Consider the following 15,778-nt stretch of genomic DNA (forward strand, 5'->3'; position numbering starts at 1 on the left):
CTGTGCCTTCCCTTTCCATTTTATTTTTTATTTTTTAGTGTGTGTGTGTGTGTGTGTGTGTGTGTGTGTGGCATTGGGGTTCTTGGAAACCCTTCTACCTCCAGGCTGCACTCCCAGACCTATTTTATATATTTTTTTTATTTGGAAACAGGGTCGCTTAAGCCAGCAAGGCTGGCTTCAAACCTGGTAATCCTCCTGTCTCTACCTCCCAAGTGCAGGGATTACAAGCATGCGCCACCACGCCTGGCAATTTTATGTGTTAAGACAGAAAAAAATCTAAGTCATTACAAATAAGGCCTTTTCCCTGATTCTGAGAAAAAAAAGTATTCACATAATACTAAAGTAAAATATTTTCTGGGTCTCTTATCTAAGTCTAGTGTTGTCTTTCTTCAGGACACTGTCCTTTCCTTCAGTGATGTTTTTATTCCTAGTCAGGATGTGATCTTCAAACCCTTATGAAATATATTGATCCTTATTCTCATTCATGACCAATCAAACCATTCATGACCAATACCATTGCAATGTGGCTCCTTCACATATATCACAGGTTGGCTAAAAGCAAGCCATTTTTATTTCTTTCTGCTTTCAGTCTAACAGAGATTGTGTGTATTGGTCTTTAAAACAATGCTTTTATTTCTTTGAATTTGTGCTGGGCTGCAGTAGTTTTATTAGTTCTCAGATGATTTATGTATTTTCAATGTTCAAGTGCCTAGAGGGTAAGATAAATAGAGGTATTTTTATAGTAAAATTTGAAAAATAGTTCAAGGCTTGAAAAAGCAAAGCTTATTAGGTGCTCAAAATTAAAATGAATGTTTTCAATGTCATACTATTTTTATAAAGGACACAACAAGATGTGAAGAGAAGGTTTCTGATAAATATTTTATATTTTTCTTTCTATCCACAGAACATCACTGTCAAATAGCAATAGTAAGGCATTTACCATAATGTGTTTGTATATTTTATAAGAAAATAATCCTGAAAGTTATAACCTGAAGCTGGTGTACATAAATCCCGGGATATCTAGACCTCTACTCTTAAGTATTGAAGATAAGTGCTGGCCAACATTCCAATGTACCTAACACACTGACCTTCTGATGAAATTTCTTTTTCATGCAGAAGTGTCAGATTTTCATAACACAATTATATATTAGAATATTTTAATATGGTCAATATCATTAATTTTAAAACAAATATCTATACATTTGTATACTTCAATGTTTTGATCAATTATAAAAATATTTTGTACTTTAATATTCTATAGGGGCTTCACAGTGCTTCTGATAGGTGAAGAAGTGATCCCTGGTATTCTCCACACTATTTCAGAGAATAGATATTTTGCCCAAGATTCACTTCTGAATTTATTATAACATGATAAAATATTACTTATATTTCCAACCTTAACAGTTTTATGGATAAAATATTAATCTCCTATCAAGTTTAAATAACTCACCTAAAGTTTCTGATGTTGATTATGCTCATAAATATTACTTATGTATTGCTATGTACAGTTTACTTATGTATATATGAGCTAGATCAAGCATAAACGTACAAGTAAAGGAGCTTGAGAATAAAGTGTTCTTATTTGAAACAAGATAAAGATAATTACTACACTTTCTTGGCAAACAACAAAATGAGTACCAAGTAGCACTCAGTAGCAGAGAAGTGTTCTGGAAAGAACTGAGGTCAAATCTGAGTTGCTGATGTACCTTATTACTATCAGTTATAGATACAGCTACTAATGTTGGTTCATAACCTATACAGAGTGATTAAAATAAGCAGTCAGGCAATCAGCATGTGTTTTGATGAGGTACATCAGGGCAATGAAGAGAAGGGGAAAAGGACAGGGTCACAGCTGGGTCCCGATGAACATGGATATGAAAGTGGTGAGTAGAAAAAAATCAGTAAAATTATCTGAATAGAAGCCAGAAACAGGAGGAAAACAGAAAAGAATGTTTTAAAGAAGTTAAAGAAGAGAAAATTTTAGAGAAACAAAGAGGCCATGTTGCAAAGGAGAGTTACTATAGAATGATGAGGACAGAAGCAAGGACATGGTGTAATTGGGTGTGAAGTAGTTATTATAGGGCTGATTCATTTTAAAACTCTGTCTTGAGAAAAATATTGGTGTCATCCAAGAGAAAAGAATGTGGAATCAGAAAAAAATGGTTTTATTTTATTTTTAATATTGAGCTGATTTTGTTGTTTGTATGTTTGGGGGGCAAAAAGATCTAATAAAAAGACAAAGGGTAAAAACATAAAAAGGAGAAAGTATGATGGATGGATCAAGATATTTGAGATAGAGGAAGGAGGGAACCAGAAGTCCAGTACAGAGATTTACTACACATGGAAGAAGGCAGAACATATTCCCTGATAATGAAGGGAGTTGGAACTATAATGAACAAGTTGCTACTCATTTGTAAAAATCAGGGATGACAATAGACATGGTGGCCTAATTATCTTAATGAGTTAGAAAACAAATTTGGCCTGAGAATTAAAGAACATCTTGCTGGTAGGGAGGTTGAAAGGAACTTTCATCATCTAAAGAGTTGCTTAATGCAATGCTGGAGAAATATGACTTAAGGGGTTTTCAAAGATCTATGGGAAGTATTAGGTGGCACTTATGATTGGAGAGCAGGCATTTATATTGGCTTCCTTATGCAGTGTGAGCTCTTTTCTCTATGCACATTTAGTGACCCAGGTAAAGGAGAGACTAAGTTATGAGGTTGTATTAATTCAATGTAGTTACAATGGAGTAAAAAAATTAAGTCAGAGTATATAAAATACTAGGGAGAATTGGATTTTTGTAGTTGGGTAGCAGAGTAATTTATTATTTAAACTGGGACATATTTAAGAGTTTAAAAAAAGGACAAAGATCAAATGGAATAAGAGGAAAATAGTAGTAAACTGGTCTGTCACCAGGCAACCCATGATAAATGACCATTATGTTCATAATAACTGAAACAAAAATTTAAAGGATCACATAGATTGAAGTAAAATATCTAGTATATTGTCTAAATCTGGTTGAGATTAGAGAAATCTAGTTTATGAATTAACAAAATGAAAATCCTTTAGGTATACTGTATCATGGTTTATAAAAGAGGGAGAGGGGTAGTAGAGTTTAAATTTCAGAAGTTTAATAGATATTGTGATTCTGACTAATAAAACAATTTAATGCTGCTGAAATGGAGAAGGTAAGAAATTCACTGAAGTTGAAAAAGTCATAGTGATCTAAGGTTAAAGGGTGGATGTATAATTTTTCCACACATTTTAAATTGTCTGGGAAGTTAGTGGAATTGATGGTGAAGAAAAAGTTGGGGAGCCAGAGGCCACAGTCCTGAAAGAATGTGAAGAAATGAGCTTGAGTGAGGTCAGTCAGTAACAAGGATGAGGTCGATGTTGCATGACACTCAATGAAGATAGTTTTATAAGAGGGCACAAGAGGTTTGGCAATGGCTATTAATAAAATGAATACATTTGGCTATCATTGCTTTGTGTTATTAAGTATTTGAATTATCTTGCTCCCTGCTCACCCAAGGCTCTGAAGACAATTTTACTTTCATCACCTAGAGGGAGAGAATTCCCTGTTTATGCTAATAATATTATGTCTATAAGTTGTTACATCTTTATTTTAATTTATGTTTTGATAGTGATTAACAGCAATTCATCAATAAAGAAAAATAATCTGTTCTGGCTATTCCATTAAAAACAATTGGTGTGAATACAACAAATTCAGATATTACCCTAGGCAAAAAAATGTAGAGAACTGATAAATTTTTAAATTTCTTTGAGGATTTTCATAATGGAATTCTATTTTCCAAATATTAATTTTAAATACTAATAGAAGTTAAAAGTAGAAGGGATCTTCTTTGTTGAAATAATTACCTGCCTTCTTTACTCATTTTCTCTGATTTTTATAGACAAAACACTTAATATACATATTCCAATCTTTTCTATTTTATCTCTTTCTACCATTCATGAAAATAAGTATATAGCTACTAGAATTTATATAATGCCTTGTTATACCCCTATTAAGCCTCTAACAAGAGAGAATTAACTCTGAAATCACTACTTACATCTTTCCTTATATGGAATTTTTAATGGTGAAATCATAGCAGACAGAAGGTCCTTCTTGCCAGGCATAGTGGCACACACTTGTAATCCCTGCACTTGGGAGGCTGAGACAGGAGAGTTGCACAGGGTTGAAGCCAGCCTTAGCTGGTTAGTGAGGCTCTCAGCAACTTAGTGAGACACTGTTTCTAAATAAAATGTAAAATAGGTCTGGGAGTATAGCCTGGAGGTAGAAAGCCCCTGGGTTCCACCCCTAATGCCTTAAAAAAAAAAAAAGAAGGGCCTTGTCTTTTAAAACCTTGAAAAATTTTGTTTGTACCAAAATGACATCACTCAATGACCCTCAAGTAAAACTGATTATATATGATTGTTGTAATTACAAGAAATTATAGTAAGCCAAAAGTAACAAAAAATAGTCTTAACATTTAACAAAAATATAAAATATTTGAACAATTGATATAGTAATGGTTGCAGTAATAACATTTTGTATAATAACATGGGTGTAGAATGATTCTCCCCTCTTACATCTTCTCTTTGATAGGCTTTATGATGAGAATTTTGGCCTTATTCTTTTTCTATTTCACGCTAAAGCCTCTCAGTAGAGTTGAAAATTAATTTAATTTTTCAACTTCTGTTCTGGGAATAGCATTAAACTTCCAAATTTTACCCCATTTAGTTAGTCTCTCTATACTCATTTCACAAGCCCTGGCATTTTATGTCTCTTTAAATGTGATTAACAACATGCATATAATTAATAAAGATGGCATGTTATAATCTTACAGATAAAATCATGCTAACTTTCCATTGTATCTTCACCAAATTTTATTAGATATTGTTTTCAATCACTTGACACGGCTCTATTACCCAAAGCTTCACTCAGTTTAGCACAGATTGCTTCAGGAGCTTCAGAACCTTCAGGTAATGTACAGCAATGATGTGAATATTCTTTTAGAAAATTCAGAGCTTTCTTAATCAAGGAAAATACAGAACCAAAAACACACTTCAGGAACCATAGCATCAGCCCAGTCTGTTCTTTCATGTTAATGAGAAGGTGCAGCTGTCTGTTTGCTGATCCTTTAAATTGCTGTGCTTATTTTAAGAGAAGAGCATAACTTTCCCTATAAAAGCAAGTTTTCTCAAATTTGACAGTACAAAAATCCCCCCAAAATAAGAGCTTTTGATAAAAACGAAGGTCCCCTAAAAGTAACCAGTCCACAGGAAAAAGAAAACCCTCTGAATTATGCTCTACAATATTACTTAGATATAACTTGTATTTTATTCAGCTTTTCTCCTTCAGCTTCAGATCCTACAAGGCTTTGAGTCTTACCTCCTATTTCCTTTAAATGCTCTTTTTACATTCTGAATGCCTTTATGTCTGATTTAAATGATAAACCATGGGTTAAACAAAGGGCCAAGAAACATGCATTTTATTTTCATTTGTATTTATTGTATTACTTAGTGGTTTTCAAGTGTGATCTTGAATTGTCAGAATCCATATCACCTGTGAAACACACATTCTAGGTATTATGTTAAATGTACAGAATTGGAAGCTCTGGATATAGGACTCAACAATATGTTTTAACCAGCATTTCAAGTGATTCTGGGTATGATAAAATTTAAAAACAATCATGTGAAAGAATATAACTCATTTTTGTATTTTAGTATCTGGATTTTTTTTCCCATTTGAAATCAAAAGAAATAATAAATACCTGTTATTTGTGGAGCTGGGACTGTGGAAAATGAAGAACCATTCGTTGTTTTGTTGTTCAAACTTTCTAATAAGATTCAATTAACTTTAAACTTTACTACAAAGTCATAGTAATTAAAAACAGCACCATACTGTCACAAAAAAGACACATAGACCAATGGAACAGTGGTTGCACTAATTTGCAATCCCACCAACAATGTTTAAAGTTTCCACTTCTTCACATCCTCGCCAGCATTCACTGTGTTTTGAATGACTGACATTCAAGTTGGAGTTAGGCGAAATCCCAGGGTAGTTTTGATTTGCATCTCTCTGATTTCCAAAGATGTTGAACAATTTTTAGCCACTTGAATTTCTTCTTTCATGAAGTGTCTATTTAGTTCACTTGCCCATTTTTATTGGATTTTTTTAGTGTTGTTTCTTGAGTTCTCTGTATATTCTAGATATTGGTCCTCTATCTGAGGAGTAGGTGGCAAAAATCTCCCATTCTTTTGGCTTTTGATTGAGGTTCTTGACAGTTTCCTTTCCTGAACAGAAGCTCTTCAGTTTCATGCAAGCCCATTTATTGATTTGCCTTTTAGATTTTTGTGCCTTGGAAATCTTCAAAGAAATAATTTCAGAGAATTTTTCAAACATGGAAAGAAATTTGGACATACATGTACAGGAGATATACAGAACACTGTTAAGATGAGATCAAAGAAGGACCTCCTCACACCAAGTAATAATCAAAATGACCAACATAGAGGCTAACAAAAAATCTTAAGAGCAGTGAGCACAAAAAAGGGTGACATATAGAGGCAAAGAATTAAAATCACCCCAGACATGAAACCCAAGTCTTGAGTGCCAAGAGAATGGTATGATGTAATCAGAACCTGGAAGAAAACAACTTCTAACCAAAACTGCTATATCCAGCAAGGTTATTATTTAAAAATGATGGAGAAAAAAGTGTTTTTAGATCAGCAGAATCTCAAAAAATTCATGAATGCAAAACCAACACTAGAGAAAATATAAGAAAAATATACCATAAAGAAGAAAAAGAAGCAAATCTCAGAATCAGAGAAGAGATGAATTTGATCAGCAGGACTACTAAGTAAAGAAGAAATAATAGTATATCAAACAGAAGATAGAACACAAAATGCCAGGAAACAAAAATTATATTTAAATAATAATCCTGAACATCAAAGGATTTATCTCACCAGTTAGAAGACATAGACTACAAATGCATATTAAAAAACATAATCCAAATATATGCTGCTTACAGGAAAACTCACCTCACAGCCAAAAACATTCATAGGCTGAAAGTGAAAGGATGAAAAAAAAGATATATTTATAAAACATAATTTTAATGGAGACCAAAAACAAGCAGGGGTAGCAATATTGATAGCCAACAAAACAGACTTTAAGCTAAAACACATCAGAAGAGACAAAGCAGGGCACTTCCTTTCATTAAAAAGAACAATTCACCAAGAAGATATAATGATAGTAAATGTTTATGTCCAAAATGTGGGTGCTCCCACATTTGTAAAACAAACTCTTCAGGACATCAGATATCAAACAGACCCCAATACAATCAACACACCACTCACTCAACTAGATTAATCTTCAAGGAAAAAGTTGAGTAAAGACTCTTCAGAACTAAAGAAAACTATAAACCAAATTGGACCCACTAAACATATAAAGAATATTTCAACCAGGAACAACAGATTACAAATTCTTCTCAGCAGCCCATAGAACCTTCTCCAAAATAGACCACATTTTGGGCCACAAAGCAAGCCCCAGCAAATTCAATAGATGTAATATAATTTTCTGCATCTTTTCAGATCACAATGAAATGAAAGTAGAAATCAATAGCAAAAACTAAAAGAAACTATTTAAATACCTGGAGATTGAATGATACACTATTGGATGAGGAGTGAGTAAGATCAGAAATAAGAAGAGAAATAAAGAAATGCCTGGAATTAAATAAAAATAGAAACACAACATACCAAAACATATGGGACACTTTGAAGGCAGTGTTAAGAAAGTTTATAGCATTGAGGGCCCACATAAGAAGAACAGAGAGTTGCCAAGTAAACAACCTAATAACACATCTCAAGGACCTAGAAAAACTGCAGCCATCTAATCTCAAAGCCAGCAGAAGGCAGGAAAATATTAAAATCAGAGCAGAAATAAATGAAAGAGAATAAAAAACAAAGAATCAATAAACAAAAAGCTGGTTCTTTAAAAAGATTAATAAGATTGACAAACACCTGCCCAACCTAACCAAAAGAAAGAGAAAATCAACTCAAATCATTACAATAAAAAATGAAATAGGAGATATCACCACAGACAGTGTGGAAATTAAAAAGAGTATCAGAAACTATTTTGAAAATTCATACTTCAATATGCTGCAAAACATGGAAGAAAACAACAGATTTCTAAGCACATATAACCTACCTAAATTGAACTAAGAGGACATAGCAAGCCTAAACCAACCAATAGCAAGCCAAGAAATAAAAACAGCAATAAAAATTCTGCCATCAAAGAAAAGACCAGGTCCAGATATGTTTCTAGCTGAATTCTTCAAAATCTTCAGAGAAGAATTAGTCCAAATGACCACAACTTTTTCTGAGAAATCAAAATAGATGAAATTATCCCAAACTTTTTCTACAAGGCCAGTGTTACATTATTACCAAAACCAAATAAAGATAGCTCAAGAAAAGAAAATTATAGACCAGTATTGTTGATGAATATGGAAGCAAAAATTCTAAACAAATACTAGCTATACACATTCAAAACCATATCAAGAGAATTGTACATCATGACCAAGTTGGTTTCATCCTAAAAAAGCAAAGCTGGTTCAACATACACAAATCAATACATGTTATTCACCACATAAATAGAACTGAGATTAAAAAACACATGATCATATCAATAAATGGTTAAAAATCATTTTATATAATCCACCACCCATTCATGTTAAAAATACTGCAGAAAATTTGAATAGAAGGAACATATTTCAACATCATTAGGCAATATACAATAAGCCCAAAGCCAACATCTTTTATTGAAAGGGGAAAATTTGCAAGAATTTTTTCTAACATCAGGAACAAGACAAGAGGACTTCCGGGAAGATGGCGACCGAGAAAAGCGGGGCTTAAGAGCCCCGCTAACAACAAATCTCCATTACCACAAAATCAGCACCTTTCAAAGCCAGAAAACAACATCACCAGAGAAACAAAAAAAATCACCAGGCTCCAGAGAGAAAGCGGACTGAGAACAGAGCCACAGAGGAGATCCTCATGCCCAAGGATGCAGCTTCATGCCCGAGGACGCGGCAGCAGCGCCATACTGCTGGCGGCACCGGCGAATTCACGGGACGACGACAGCAAGCCGAGGGGAGCCGCTGCGGAACAGCCAATTGGGATTTCTCAGCGCAGAGGGCATCTAAAGCTCCCAGTGGCTGAGCTCAGCACACGCTGCAGGGATTCAGAGTGGAAATCAAAACCAAAAAAAAAAAACGCCAGCCCCATAGCCGAGGGCGTAGCAGCGGCGCCATATTGCCACCGGTGGCAACAGCACCAAATTCACCGAATTCAGTACAGATACATCTGCGTACTCAAGAACAGTGAGTCAAATTGTGGGCCACAGCAGAGAAATCCCAGTACTGTACTCACTGGGACTTGACCCAGTGGGAGAGGGGCGGTGGCAGTGATATCACACCATAGGAGAACGTGAAACCTGGCACCCCCCACAGTCTAAAGCAGCCTCTATCGACTCTCTGGGTCGGAGACTCTGTGATACAACCCAGTAAAGGAGTAGTGGGGTCTGAGATCTGACTCGAGATCCAGAGCACCTTAAGTGAAGTCATAGTGACCCAAGGGAAGAACCCAGAGAAGGCACAAACTTCCGAAATCATGGGAAAGAGGAATAATACTGGAGCAATGAATGCTCACAACCCCACAACATCAGAACCTGATAAAACAAAAAATCAGAGATTTCTAGAAGATCAAATCAGGAAAATAACTGTAGAAATAATAGAGGTGCTTCGAAAAGAACTCAGAGAGAGCCAAAAAGAGATAAAGGATGCAATTAATGAAGTAAAGGCCTCAATTCAAAGCATGAACAGCCAATTAGACCACATGGAGAACAGAATCTCGCTCTTAGAAGATGATCATTCCAAAAATGAACGCATAGTTTCTAATCTAGGAAAAAATATCCAACAGCAGGAATCTGATATTGAAGAAATATGGGTCCATTTTAAGAGAGCTAACCTAAGAATAATTGGTATAGAGGAGGGAAAAGAAAGTGAAACCAAAGGGATCAACAATCTCTTCAAGGAAGTAATAGCAGAAAATTTTCCAGACATAGAGCAAGAGGTCGATACGCAGGTCCAGGAAACGTATAGAACTCCCTTTAGACAGGATCGGAGAAGAGGATCCCCATGCCACATAATTGTCAAAATGACCAATGTGGAAGCCAAGCAGAGAATCTTAAAGGCAACAAAAGCAAAGGGCCAAGTGACATTCAATTATGAATCACTCCAGACTTCCCAGACCAAGTTATGAGAGCCAGAAGGGCTTGGAGTAACATATTCCCAATTTTGAAAGAAAACAACTTCCAGCCAAAAATTTCCTACCCAGCAAAACTTTCTATCAAATTAGATGGAGAAATAAGAAGCTTCCATGACAAACAGAAACTGAAGGAATTTATGTCTTCAAAACCAGCACTAGAGAAAATACTCAAAGAGATTAACTACAAAGAAGAAATAGGTAACACACACCAGAACCAGAGAAACAAGATTTTCCATCCAACAGACAACTAAGATTGGTTATCTGTGGAGATTCATTACTTATGTTAGTCTTTTACCTATCTGTAAAGGGTATTGTTTGCCTTTATTGTTGTTAATTTTTAGGATTTCTAGTTGGAATATTAATATACCTTCAGATATAGCATTTGGAAATATTTTATCCCACTGTATTAGTAATTGTTAACTCTGTTTACATTGTCTTTGGATATACAATATGTTTTTTATTTTTTAGGGAGTTTGTATACTCTTCTGTTGCCTGTGCCATTGAAATCATAACCAAGAAATCACTGCCAATTTCAATGTTGTGAGGTTTTATGACCCAGATTTTCTCCTAAAAGTTTATAGTCTTAAGATTTATATTTAGGTCCTTTATCTATTTTGAGTTAATATTTGTATATGGGATTAGGTAAGGGTCCAATTTTATTCTTTTCCATGTAATTATTATTTTTCAACAATATGTAGTTAAAAGATTATTATTCCCACCACCAAATGTTCGTGGAAACCTTGTCAAAAATAACTTGACAATATAGGGAAGAATTTATCTCTAGGCTTTTATTTAACTCCAATGGTTTATATATCTGCCTTTAGAATAGTACTACACTGTTTCAATTATTGTAGCTTTATATGGTTTGAAATCAGAAAATATACATCTTCTAGCTTTGTTCTTTTTCAAGATCGTTGTGGGTACCTAGAGTCCATATTCCATATTAGGATAGATTTTTTTTCTGAAAAATAAATATATAAATATATGATAGTTTCACCTAAAAAATAGAAAAAATAGATTCTCTGGTAAGAAAGAAAGCAAAAAGAAATATTGAAATGTTATCTTTAAGTCATCAAAAGCTTGGTATCAGACAAATGAAACTGTTATGTGAGATTATCATTTTTAATTTTTGATAAATTGCTATAATACTAGATGTCAACTACTAAGCCAAGCATCGGAAGGAGGGATAGGGAGAGAATGGGGTGGGGATCGGGTGGGGGTTGACTGGGCAATGTGTGCATGTATGTCTACAAAAGTATGTATCCCACTATGATGTATGAATACAGTGCACCAATTAAAAATTTAAAAAAATAAATAATAAATAAAAAAAGGATGTGCTCTACCACTGATCTACATCCCCAGTCTCTAACTAAGCAACTTTCAATGGTATTATATAAAGAAAAGAATTAAATTCTCTAAGAGAGGCCACTGGAGAACTTTGTCTTTGTGACATCTAGTAAAATAGCATATCTCCACAGACAAAGGGATGAGCCACACGATAGAGGATGGTTAGTAACATTTATCATTGCATAAAGTCTACATTTAAAATATTGAGGGATTTAGATTTGTCAGTAAATCTCTATGGGAAAAAAGCAATTTCAGTATGGCACATCTAATATTTATAGCATATAATTGGCACAAAAGTTATTCCATTAAATCATTTTGAAAATCAAAAAAAAAAAAAGAAACAAGACAAGGATACCCATTATCACTGCTCTTTTTCAATATAGTCCTCAAAACTCTTGCCACATCAATAAGACAAGAGAAGGGTATATAAGAAATTAAAATAGGAAAAGGGGAATTAAAATTATCCTTGTTTGCAGATGACATGATCCTTTATATAGAAGATCCAAAGAACTCAACCAAAAGACTACTGGAGCTGATTAACCAATTCAGCAAAATTGCAGGTTACAAAATCAATCTAAAGAAATCAGTTGCTTTTCTATATGCCAACAATTAATCCACAGTAAAAGAAATAAAGAAAACAATTTCATTCTCAATAACCTCGAAACCAATAAAATATCTAGGAATAAATATAATCAAAGACATAAAAGACCTCTACAATAAAAACTATAAAATATTAAAGAAAGAAATTGTAAAGGACCTTTGAAGAGAGAAAGAGCTCCCTTGTTCATGTATAGGCAGAATAAAGACCATCAAAATGTTCATTCTGCCAAAATTGACCTACAGATTTAATGCAATTCCTATTCGAAATACTAATGAAATTCTTTATAGACCTAGAAAAAATAGTTATGAATTTTATATGGAGAAAGAAAAGACCCAGAATAGCCATAGCAACTCTCAGCAATAAGAACTAGGAGGCATCACAATCTCTGACTTCAAATTATACTACAAAGCAATAGTAGTTAAAACAGCATGGTATTGGCACAACAACAGGCAGACAGAACAATGTGACAGAATAGAAGATCCAAAAACATATCCACACACTTATAGTCAATTTATCTTTGACAAAGGGGCCAAACTCATACACTGGAGAAAAGATGGTCTTTTCAACTGGTGCTGGGAGAACTGGCTATCCATTTATAGAAAGATGGAACTAAATCCTTACCTCTGACTGTGCACAGGATTCAACTTGATATGGATCAAAGACTTAGAAATTAGACCAGAGACTGTGACATTATTAGAGGAAGGCTTAGGTTCAACACTACAACATATAGGCAGAGGATTAACTTCCTCAACAAGACCTCCAAAGCGCAGAAAATTAAAGCAAGAATTAACAAGTGGGATGGCATCAAACTAAAAAGTGTCTGCTTATCAAAGAAAACTATCAAGAACCTAAAGAGAAAGCCTACAGAATGGGCGATGATTCTTACCGCCACCACTCTGATAGAGGGCTAATATCCAGAATATACAAAGAGCTCAAAAGACTCTATACTAGCAAAACAAGCAACCCCATTAAGAAATGTGTAATGAATTGAATAGACACTTCACAAAAGAAGAGATACAAATGGCCAATAGATACATGAAAAAATATTCATCATTAGCCATGAGAGAGATGCAAATCAAAACTACATTGAGATTCCATATAACCCCAATCAAAGTGGCAAACATAATGAAGTCAAATAACAACAAATGCTGGTGAGGATTTGGAGAAATAGAAACTCTTTTACACTCTTGTTGGGAGTGCAAAATAGTTCCGCCACTACAGAGATCAGTGTGGAGATTTTGGAGACATTACACTTGAATATGTGTAAAAGTATGAATGTAGCATAGTCAACCTGGACATCCATTGTTGGGAGAGGAAAAGGGAAGTGAGAGGAGGGAAAAGGGCACCAAGCACAGTCTGAGGGGAAACCTTAGCAAAACTAGAAAGGAAGGGTAGGAGAGGAAGAGGCTGAGGTTGATCAATGGAGGAGCTACGTTAGAAAATATGTGTGTGAATGTAGCATGGTCAACATGGACACTCATTGTTGGGAAGGGTGAGGAAGCAAGCAGGAAGGCACCAAGTACTGTGTGAATGTATGCCAATGTCAATATGATTCACATTATGATATGAAACTATGGTGTACCAATACAAATTTAAAAAATAAAATAAAATTAAGTCTGAAAAAAACAATTCCTTACATATACCAAGCCACTGTTACATTATATTAGTGAAGGGTTCATCTATTTCTAGATTTGCAGCAAGTTCATTAGCTATGGTTTTTAATTCCTTTAGAGGTAATCTATTTTTCCATGTCATATTGTTAATAGCATCTAATTGTTTACATATTTCTTTTATAGCATCTTTAGTATAGTTGACAAATCTCTACTGATGCTGATGTAAGCAATTAACGCACTTCACATATTAAAAACAAACAACATAGCATACAATGTAGCATATTGACTATGAATACCTTGTCCATTAGTACTAATAATTTGCTTATTATTATATTTACCCACAACTATCTGTCTTCTTTATTTTACATATATGGCATAGCTATCAGTAAATGAAGCATCTTATTTTTTCTTTGGGTATCTTGTAGTCTTAGATCTACAAAACCTCAAGAGAGACAGGTTTAGTTTCAAAGCATCTTATAAAAACTGAGAAGTTTTGGACATCAGTGCCATAATAATTTTTTGTAAGCCTAAGGGCAGAAACATCAGTATATATTGTAATGTGGAATGTAAGGGGGAACCAAAGTCAGAATATATCTAGTTGAAGCATGTGTATGTTTTTTTAATGACTTTATAAGTATGGCTCTTTTTAAACCCAGAATAGCCGGGCGTGGTGGCGCACACTTGTAATCCCCACGCTTGGGAGGCAGAGACAGGAGGATCTCGCAGGTTCGAAGCCAGCCGCGCGTGCTGGCTTAGGAGACCCTGTTTCCAAATTTAAAAAATGTAAAAATAGGTCTGGGAGTGTAGCCCGGAGGTAGAAGGGCTTCCAGAAACCCCAGTACCACCAAAAAAAAAAAAACCCAGAATAGCTGAGCGTGGTGGCACACGCTTATAATCCCCATGCTTGGGTGGCAAAGACAGGAGGATTGTTCAGGTTCAAAGTCAGCTGTGCTGGCTTAAAAGACCCTGTTCAGGTTCAAAGTCAGCTGTGCTGGCTTAAAAGACCCTGTTTCCAAATAAAATATAAAATAGGTCTGGGAGTATAGCCCAGAGGTAGAAGGGTTCCATCTCCAGTACCACCAAAAAAATAAACAAAATTAAAAAATAAAATAAAATAAACCCAGAATAGCACATTTGTTTCTGGTTAGCCTTTCCTGTTTAGTATTCAAGACTAAATAGGTAGCCCTATTAGGACCAAAATAACTCTTGATAAAAAAATTTTAATGTAAAGTTTAGTCAAGATTCCTTAGGTTACTCTTAGGGACATAGAGAGTCTCTTCTTATACCAGTTGTGCCACATGAATTCCCTTGAAGCACTGGGGAGATTCCCTCAATTTTTATAGAATATATACTTGTGGCTCTTAGTCTCTAAGGTTTTCACAATACCCCAATCAGGAGGTGGGATGACTTACCAGAATTGCAGATTCCTTAGTAGTCCCATCATCCTTGAGTCTTATTTGACCTTGGAGGCGAGGTCCAAAATACTGCTGTTCTCCTTAGCCCTTTTTATTTCCTGACTATCCTCTAAGCCTAAGTTGTGAACACCTATAAGGTCATTTTGCCCAGTTATTTTTAATGAATGGGGGGGGATGTTATAGCCTATCTGTTTTCCAGATAATGGCTATCAAAACAATGTTTAGGTTATTCTAGCTCTAGATCTTTTAGAAGTTTAGGGAAAAGTGTTAATGATCAGAAACAGGCTTATGATCTAATGGACAATTGTGTCTCTTTTATATAATAATAAAAGATTTAGTCAATACAAAAAATGTCTTAAATGACAGTGATTTTTGAATAAAACTAAAACATCAGATAAAAACTAAACATCAGATAAAGATGCCCATTAAATAAAGAGTTCATTTAATTGGTTACCTTGCATGTCTATAAAACTCATATA

Source organism: Muscardinus avellanarius (genome assembly GCF_963383645.1).
Source record: "Muscardinus avellanarius genome assembly, chromosome: 8".
Lineage (NCBI taxonomy): Eukaryota > Metazoa > Chordata > Mammalia > Rodentia > Gliridae > Muscardinus > Muscardinus avellanarius.